The following is a 10,508-nucleotide window of genomic DNA, read 5'->3' on the forward strand; positions in this document are numbered from 1 at the left end:
GTACAAATACTTACAAAACTGGTGCTCTAAATAGTGATTCTGTTGTCTTTGAAAGGTTCTCTTATTGATGCATTGAACTGCAATTTGGATTAACACAAGGATTGGATTTTACAAGGCGGAAGTATTTAGGCGCAGAATAGACGTGCGCTTTCAGGAGCAGTCTTTGTACATACCGCGGAATACATAATTAGGCGCTCTTTACTCTTCCCCTCCCATCTTTTTACGCTAAACTCCCACTTTCCCCTGGATCCTCCCATGAATGCATATGCATGACACGAAAAACGCAATTAGCCATTTTCAGCTCCCGCAACAGGCAGTTTGCGCTTTTACATCATTGCAGCCTGTTTGTACATACAGTACCTCGCAATGATTACGCCTGAAGTGGGCGCAAAAGCATTAGTACATCTGGCCCCTAGTATTTGCACCATATGACTTTGGGGAGAGTATGGCATTGAATTTCCCCTTGGGGATCAACAAAGTATCTATCGATCTATCTATCTATCTGGCATGAAATTATCTTTTTTGTTATTTTTCCAATATGCGAAGGCAGGGCAGACCGATTGACTCTCATGAAACCCTGTAGGTTGAAAATGATGCTGAAGGGTAGCCCAGACCTCAGAAAAGAGGGGTAAATAACCAATACCATGCAATGCCATTATGTTGCTTTATTAATGTTTTTAAAATGCAAATGAGGCTTTTCTGTAAATAATACATTTGATGAACAGGAGCTATTGCTATTTATCCTGTTGTAAGGCACATCATGTAATGAGACAGTGCTTGCTTTGCAAAGGGAAAAAATCTTTCATCATAGCTTGCGGCACTGGGGTATTTTGGGTGTGGTTTGGTGTGTTTCCAAAACCCTCTTGCATCTGATGCGTTCAGTGTCTCTTCAGAGAGCCGATGTCATCAGATCCTTATTCAGATCTTTATCAGGAAATGGGGGACGAGACTGAGAAGCCAGCACTAAGCAGCAGCATTCATCCCTTACTCTATGGAGCTAAATTTGTCTCAATAATATTTGTATATGCGCAGAGGGGGATCCACAAATATTTCTTGATTTGCATGTGTGTTTTGATATCTACAAATAAAAAAATCATATTTGTAACTCGTATATTGATTTTTACAAATATAGATGTGCATTTGTAAATGAAATGCCATTTGTAAAACCGAAAATTTCATTTGTGAAATGTGAGTCTGCATTTGTGGATCACCAGCACAGGCATTCTTCGCTTTCCAAAGTTACGTGTTTTTGAGACGTTCTTCACATGAAAGTCACACAAATCCACACGTAAATAGGCCTACTTTAATTCACTGGCACACAGAAATCGCAATCCAGTAGATGGCAAAATCCACAAATATTTCTTGACTTGCATTCGTGTTTTGACATCCACAAATAAAAAAAATCATATTTGTAACTTGTAAATTGGTTTTCACAATTGTAGATGTGTATTTGTAAATTAAATGGCATTTGTAAAACTGAAAATTGCCTTTGTGAAATCTAATTTTGCATTTGTGGATCACCAGCACACACAGTTTTCGTTTTCGCATTTGTGGATCAGCATTTGTGGATCACGTATTTTTGAGACAAACTTTGCGCAGAGAAGCCACCCAGATCCACAAGTAGCCTGCTGACACTTTCTAATCCAGTAGATGGCAGTGTTGTTCTATGGGACTCATAACCAAAGATTCTTTGCTCATAACAAACAGAGCTAGCGAACCTAGTTCTTAAATCTAACAAGTTATGCCTTTTACAACAAGCTTTTTGATGGAAAAGTGGTGTTTAATTTCCATAATCTTTGTTTAGTAAACGCATAAAACCGTCAGTTTGCAAGCGAAATCAAGAATTACGATCTTTGAGTTTGTTTATAGTTACCTAGCAACCGAGGCTTTAAAGGAACCATATGTAAGATTGTGGCCAAAACTGGTATTGCAATCACTTTCAAATTACTGTAGAGCGGTGTATCCCTTCCCCCGCCCCCTCTCCCCTGACTCGAGGTTGCCAACCCGGATGCCGAAACACGACTTCGTGATTAGTAGATAGGTGGAGGGTCGCGCATCAGGCCAAAACACAACATGACAAAACACAACATCAACATCAGTTGAGGGCTGCAACTTCGCTTTTTAAATGACAATATCCTGGCCGGACTACTGTTGTCAGTGATATAAGTATTTGAAATGAACATGATTTCTTAATGTCTAGTGACATATCAGGGCCATTTTATGATTAATTGAAATACATTTCTTACATATGGTTCCTTTAAGTGTTAAAACCAAAGGTTCTAGAACAGAGTTATGAACATCAGACGTTTGATTTGTGTGACTTTCATGTGAAGAACGTCTCAAAAACACGTAACTTTGGAAAGCGAAGAATGCGTGTGCTGGTGATCCACAAATGCAGACTCACATTTCACAAATGAAATTTTCGGTTTTACAAATGGCATTTTATTTACAAATGCACATCTATATTTGTAAAAATCAATATACGAGTTACAAATATGATTTTTTTATTTGTAGATATCAAAACACACATGCAAATCAAGAAATATTTGTGGATCCCCCTCTGCGCATAAAAATATTATTGAGACAAATTTAGCTCCATATTACTCCACTGGGGAGCCCACAAATACAATAATAATAATAATAATAATAATAATAATAATATTTATTTATATAGCACGTTTCAAGCATTGAGCACAAAGTGCTTACAGACAAACATGAAGAGCATTTTTTCTATGCACAAAGTGCAACAAAAGTGCTTCCCACACAAGACACAAACAAACAAATAACAAAAATGCCTAACTGAGCGGCGTAATCGCCAGCGTACCCGTGACGCGTGAAACATGAAACATACAACATGTGAAACATACGGACAACAAACAAACAAACAATCAAACAAAAAACAAATAATAAAATAAATAATTAATAAGACATTTTCCAGTTGCAGTGGCGGAACGTGCGTTCAGTGGTTAGGCCTTCAATGATGACTATTTTTTGACAAAAAATAATAATAGGGGGGCGTTCCGGGGGGATACCACCCAGAAGATTTTTTTTTTGCATTTTAGCGTTAAAATGTGCAATTTCCCAGCATTTCACGATGGGGGAAAAACGTTTTCTCTTTCTTACGCAAATCTGTGTAGCACTCTAGAATCTTCTTTAGACAAACAATTAATGTTCCGAGCTGAATTCCGCATTGCTTAGATCTTTATTACCCGGCCAACATCTTTATCAGCAGAAAAGTGCATAGGCTGCTAGGCTACTTATTTAACACCCATATTCATTACAATCTGCTGTCTGCTACTGTCCGGTGAAGACGTGCAATTTAGTCCATGTCATATTGAAAGTGAACACCAAGTGCGCTCAAGTATAGGTTTGTGCAGACTATTTTGAAATATTTAGGCTATCGGTTGCCTAACTTATGTTCATGACTTGCACGCACATATGGCACTGCCACAGGTCTAAAATGATGTGTCCAAATCATTTAATAGTTTAATCTGACATCAGCAAACTTGCTTCAGACTGTAGGGCTCTCCTATTTAGCTGTAGTTTTAACGTTAACGTTACAGTGCAACCGTTTTAGGTTAGCCTGGTAAACCAGACCCTGGAATCTTTCAGATTAAGGTACCGGTAATGTGGAACTACAGTAAGCTATTGTCGTGGAAATCTATCCACTTCCAAAAACCTCCAATCCAACTAGCACTCTGATGTCAAAGACCCGAAGGAGAACACCAAGACGAGAGAAGCTGAAGACTGTTGATCCTTTATTCACCGTATTGCAGTGATAATACAATCCAAACAGAGTCAGGACTGGACCGTCAGGCAATAGAGTGGTGAGTGGCAGCTGCTACCCCGATGAGATCTGATCTGAATGTGCCTGAGCTCTCTCCTTTATACTCTCGGGGGCCTGAGAGGCGTTCCTATCCCCAGGAACGTCACCAGGCCCCTTTTAGCCAATCAGAGCGTTTTGGGACCTGAGATATTGGTGGAAACTCCTTCTCATATAGACATTAAAAAATGTGTGTTGCTAGGCAGAATGCATGTGTCCAGGTTCTATGTGTAATCTGTTGCCAGGCAGGGTACGTTTTGATTTGGTTCTATGTGTCACTTCAACATCTGGTTTCACTTCCTCTCTCTGGAAGTCCCTGCTTCTCCTTTTCTGCTAGCCCCTTCTACTTATGCCCTTCTGGTAAGCACCTTTCTCCCCCAGGCCCTGTCTGGTTTATTTCCACTCTTAGCCTTTGACCGTCCAGTCTCATGACTTCCAGTAAATGTTTGCATAACAGGCAGACTACATGTTCCAGTACATTGTTTGCATAACAGCTGCACAAACTATTTCCAGTACATGTTTGCATAACAGCTGCACAATGACTGCCAGTAAATGTTTGCATATTAAATGGAAGGTCTCCTTAATAGACCAGTACACACACAAGCATTATTATTAACTGTGTCATTATTAAATGTGTCTAGATAATATCACCACATATTCCCCCCTTCGAGGCTAAATTAGCCTCGCTATGCAGCATAAGCATCATTTAAACAAAGGAGTGTGTCATAACCTCGTATGTTGTCATGACACCTCAGGCTATGTGCACATGAGCGAGTTACAGGGGAATGGTGTCTACTGCTACAAACCTTATTGCATGCGTAAACTCTTAAACCTTATAACTAGTAAATGTGTTGGCATCATTGCCTTTACGAGAGTAAATAACATCGGTAAGCAAGCCCTGAACGCCCAGATCAAGTGACAGAAAGACCAATTCCTTGTTACGAACATATGGCTAGGACCCGAGACGGATTTGTCCCCAAAGTGGCTAATGTGCTAGTCACTTTGAGCATAAAGAAATTTCATGCAACGGCCATTGATGCCAAATCGGAGGTACATAACAACTTCATGATCCTATTCGTCACTTGCCCATCCCCTACTGGCTTCTTTAGCAGTAAATGGTATATATGGCCCCTTTCCGGCCTCTCTGTGTCACACTACACCCCCCTTCGTTACTCGCAACGTCATCCCCTTTCTCCTCCGGAGTCCTCCGGGCATTCACACTAGCGTGAGAATGGGTGAGTACGCCGGCCGCAGGCGCGCCACACCGAGGGGACGGGCCGCCATGCTCTGCCTTAGGTTGCCCCTGCTGGCCAATGGGGTCGTACCCGTCCTCGAGCGCTGACCGCGCCACACACCTGCCACACCACTAGGCGGGCCAGGTCCGGCGTGCGGTAACTCGGGGTGAGGTGATCACTTCTAGTAGCAAGCTTTGGTTACGTCTATCCAGATTTGGATGGCCTTGCAGTGGAGGGCTATACCTCCATAAAACTTAAGTTACCGTCTATGCATAGCGAAGCACCAAGATATAAAATTGAATCAAGATCACTTAAGGCGACTCATTCGTATCAGGTCACAGCCCATAATACCCCTTGACTCTAGTATCCCTTGACTCTGTCACCTGGGCGTGCAGTCACGTGCCTTGTGAATTACCTGTCAGTGTTGTGTATGTGAGTGTGCGTCAGTGTGTGTGTAGAGGTGGGTGACTCGCAGGACCCCACCCCTACTCGTATATATTCGGGAGAGGAAACTCCGGGGGAGGAAACCCCTGCCCCATTATATAACCCTCGTTGAATTCACTTTCCATTATTCGTCTCACACTAGTTTGTACTAAAAGGATCCTTTCACTTGCATCCTCCTCGTCCCAGGGCATCCTTACATTTTGGACCACTAGTTGTCTAGCGACCACTTTGGAGCAACTCTTACCACAACATTGAGTAATACAGCAAAACATTCCTACCACTAAGGCTGCTCCAAACAATAACTTTCCCAGAAATGCTACAATCTTACCCCCCCATGACCCAAAGGTGTCCGTTAGCCACTGGGTTACGGGGGCAAAAATATCCGGGATTCCAGCAAATGTCGGTGCCAATCCAGAGTTCTCGTGGGCCTCCCTGTTGACGGCCTTGAGCCTGTTCATCGCGTTTGTGAAGTCATCCATGTTCTCGCCTTCACCTGGGACGTACGTACAGCACGAATCTGTCCCGACGATTGCGCACACTCCACCTTCCTTTGCCAGTATCCAGTCCACTGCTATCCTGGTTTCCATTGCCATTTTTGTGGTGGCGTTCAGCCTTCTATCAAGCGCGCTGAACGCCTCCACTGTGGCATTCATGAACCGCAGGGCGTTGTAGTGGATGTAGTTGATCCATTGAACGTTCTTGGCGATGCCTATGGATGCTCCGTAGACGGGGATGGCGGCTTCAAATCCGGCGAGCACCTCGTCTCGTGCTTTGAACTGTCTCGGGACGTTGTGGGGCTGTCCGAACATGTCCATATATACTCCATCGTCGGCGTTCCTCCGACTTCTCCTCAGGTTCCCTTCTACGGGTGTCTGCTGGTTGTGCCCTGGGCCGGTCGAGTTCAATGTTGAGTTGCATTCTGACCAGGGGACTATGTAGGTTTGCTGGGCCAGGGTGACCCTTGCACACTTTCCCCTCCAGCGTTTCGGAAGGGTGTTTCGCAGTCCCCATCGTCTTCCACAGGCCCACCATAAGTCTGCCAGCGGAACATCCCGTTCGTCCGTCCAGTTTACACCCAACATCGTGATGTTTGCTTCGACTCCAATCCTCTTCCCGTTTTCGCTCCTCTCTACTAGGCGAAACAAGTAGTTGTTGGATTCGTGGACCCACTTTGCTGCGCAGTGTCCTTCAAACGCTCCTACATCCGTCGGGCCTCCTTTGACCATGCCTTCAAAGGGGGGTGCTTCAAAACATTCAAACTCTACGTCTTCTGGTATTTCATAGAGGCGGTGTGTTTTCCTCGCTACCCTGGTTCCTATGCCTGGGTAGTCTTTTGCACATCTCGCCTCATTTTTTTGGACTCTGTGCGTTGCCTTTCCCTTCCTTCGTTCTGCAGATGAGGGGCCTATACCAGTCCCCCACTTACGTAATTTCTCACTTCCTAATTGCTCAAGACATGCAAAGGGAGACAGCTTGTCTTCTTTGTACTGCCTTCCCGACGCTCGATATTCCGCATCCTCTTCTCCACTTCCTGGCGCTGGTAGTATGGCCAGCTTGGGTCTCACTGCTGAGCACACATAACACCCTCCTTCTGGCTTCACTGTCTTTGCTGTGTATTTGGCCCATTGCATCCATGAATTGTCCTCCCACGCCTCCAGAGCGCTTGTTGATCTCTTTCTTCTTCTTTTGGCCTGAGTCCCATCAGTCTGGTTCTTTGACAGGTTCTCTGGAAGCGTGCTTGTACTATTTACATTCTTGCTCTCATTCTTGCTTGACGGGTTTTCTAGAAGCGTGCTTGTACTGTTTACATCTTCGCTCTCATTCTTGCTTTGAGTCGTCGCATTGTCCAGCACCGGGAGGTATTCGTTACTTCCCGATGCTTCTGACTCTGGGGTGGGCATCTCATCTCCTGATCCCCCTATGTACAGAGTATTGTTCGTGTCTAGGGCCCTGTCGTCGAGCAGCTCCTCTTCGTCCCCTCGCAGAGTGTCATTGGGGGCGGCAGTCCGTACCCCCTCCGTCACTTTCGTCGTCCTCTGGGAGTCCCCGGAGGGGCCAATCGATGGCCTCCTCGAAGCCCCCAGTCCAGTGGGCATCGGGGGAGTCGTCCAGGCCGATCCCTCGGAGTACTCGTCTTGTCTCTTGGCTGGTCCCTGGGTGACTGTCCCCGAAGTGGGGACCGCCCGTGGTGTGCCCGGTTCCTGGGTGGCTGTCCCCGAAGTGGGGGCCACCCGTGGTGTGCCCCGAGTCCGTTGGCCTCTCCACAGGCTCTGCAGGAAGTTGCGAGCCCTGTCGAGGAGGTGTCCGGGGGGGAGGCGTAAGGACAGCAGGTAGCCTGAGCGCGTCGAGGGCCTCAGCAATCTCTGTGGCGGATGGCTGTGCTCCAGTCCGGTCGTCAGCGGGGGCGTCGGCTGGGTATGGGTAATCCCAGTTGGCGTAGAAGTCCCCAAAGTCGATGGTGTCGTTCCCTTGCTGGTGTGGTGGTGGCGGTGGCGGCGCCCCTTCCTCTGACCTCGGCGTTTCTTCGGCGTCACTCTCCGTGAGGTCGGGTGTGGTCTTGGCCCAAGAGTGGGCTGTGGGGTCAGCTGGTGGATCACCGCTGGTCGAGGCGGTGGCAGGTCTGGATACTTGGGATTCGGGAGTGGCTCCCACTTCAGGTGGATGTCGCCTTCCCATCCTCGAGCCTGGCTCGGCTCCAGCATCGCCAGCACCTGTAGGTACAGATAGGGGAGGGAAAACAGCAGGCACCCTAGGTACATTCCGCCCAGGGTCATCAGCAGGAGCCGGCAGTATCCTCCGCCTCGTACTCCTACGCGCACCTGGTCCTCCCCTTGGTTCCCCACCACCATCATCCTCCCCGGGGAAGTCTGGTGGGGGTCCTGGCGGGCCCTGGTCTCCTTCATCGTTTTCCTCCTCTTCTGGACCTCTTGCTCCTTCTGGTGGCACCGCCCTGTAACAAGAGTTAAGGTGATACCACAAATCTGATCCTTGCACTCTTACCGCCCGGGGGGTAGCCTGGGTCACTCGGTAGGGCCCTTCTGCCCTGGGGTCGAGACACGATCTTTTAAACACCCTTAGGTATACCCAGTCTCCCACTTGGATCGGTCCGGGCTCAGTCCTCCGCTCCCGAGCTCTTTCTCTTCTCTTCTGCTCGTTGAAAACTGCCCTGTGAACTTGAGAAAGCTGTTTAATGTAACTGCTTACTTCTTGTTCTAGAATTTCCAGCGGAGGCCTCTGATCCCCTCTGAACCGTGGTGTGGGCATTGCCCGCCCCGTCACCATTTCGTGCGGGGTCAGGTGCGTGGTTCGATTTTTTTCGCAACGCATTTTCATCAGCGCGATTGGCAGCGCGTCAACCCAATTTAAGTTTGGCAGATTTGGATCGTCATGTGCGCTTTGGACGATCTTCGCTATCTTATTTTTCAGCGTGCCGTTCGCCCTTTCAACCATCCCCTGGGACTGCGGGTGGTAAACACAACCAAACCGAGTCTTGATGCACAGCGCCTGCGCAATCTTTTTCCACGTGTTGGCCGTAAACGCTCGGCCATTGTCGCTACTGATTATTTCTGGGATCCCAAACCTGGGTATCACTTCCCTTGCTAGGAATCGAATCACCGTTTTCTCGTCCTGCCCTCGGCTTGGGCAGGCTTCTACCCATCGTGAGTAGCGGCATATTATCACCAGCACGTGTTTGTACGCGTTTACCGTTCGACCCATGTCGATGTAGTCCATTACCAGGTGTTTGAACGGTCCCTCTGGGAGTGGCACGTGTCCCAGGGGCCGTGGTCCTATGCCTATTGTTATGTTGTTTCTGTAATTGTGCGTGGCACAGGTGTGGCAATTTCTTAGCACGTAATTGATGCGATCTTGAAGGTATGGGGCCCAGAACCCTTTGTCAAGTATCTGCCGCTTGACCTCCCCCCTTGCGCAATGATCCACATCATGCGCATCATGAATGAGGAGATCAAGGAGTCTACTTGGGGCCACCACCCTTCCATCATGACTCCTCCACACCCCATTCCTGCCTTTCGACGCACCCCTTTCCTCCCACAGCAGTGTTTCGGCACGCGGTGCCTCACTCTGTGCGTCTTTGATAGCGCTAAGTGTGAGCATGGGATCCACAATTCTAAGCGTTCGTCCGTCAGGCAAGGTTCGAACCACTGGGGCTTGTATCACTGTGTCGGTCGCCGTAAAGAAACGATCAATTACGCCTGGCGAGTACCTGGCCTCACAGGGCTTGTCCCAGCACTCGGGGCAACTGGCCCTCTGGCATAGCGCGCAACAGACGGGATCTACCTGGTGCTTGTGGTCGTCATCACACCATTGAGAGCACCACATACATGTGTTGTAGGGGTAGGGGCATTTTGTAGGGCAGGGCACGCTGTGCCCCGTCCTGTTGAGCAGTATTTTATGTGGTTCGTTATCCTGTGGAGATTTAGGGGCGGCATTTGACTTTCTAGCCTCCAACGCCGCTTCTTTTGCTGCCTCATCTGCCTGTGCATTCCCTAGAGTAATGTAGTCCTGTCCCTTACAATGTGCCTTGCATTTGCATATTGCCAGCGTCTTTGGACGCATCATCGCCGCTAACAACAACTGGATCTGCTCCAGATGCTGGATGGGGCTCCCATCCGATTTCTTGAACCCTCTCTGTTTCCACTGAGCGCCATGCACATGGCAGACGTTGTGGGCATAGGCGCTGTCCGTGTGTACGGTTGCGTCCTGTCCCTCCGCCAGAGAGCACGCTGCTGTCAGCGCCTTTAATTCAGCCAGTTGCGCTGAACATGGTTGTGTGCATGGCTCACTCATAATTGTCGCAAATGTTTCTGGACCGGTCATCTGCACTACGCTGAATCCTGCATGTGTCCTGTTGTCATAGTTATGGCTGGAGCCGTCCACAAAGTAGGTGATTCCCTGTCCTAATGGCTCGCTCTGCAGGTCTTCCCTCAGTTTTGAGAAGGCGATTGAATCCGCCACGCAGTCATGTGGCTCGCCCTCATATTCAAGTG

This window comes from Alosa sapidissima, chromosome 5 (assembly GCF_018492685.1).
Source record: "Alosa sapidissima isolate fAloSap1 chromosome 5, fAloSap1.pri, whole genome shotgun sequence".
In the NCBI taxonomy this organism is placed as follows: domain Eukaryota; kingdom Metazoa; phylum Chordata; class Actinopteri; order Clupeiformes; family Clupeidae; genus Alosa; species Alosa sapidissima.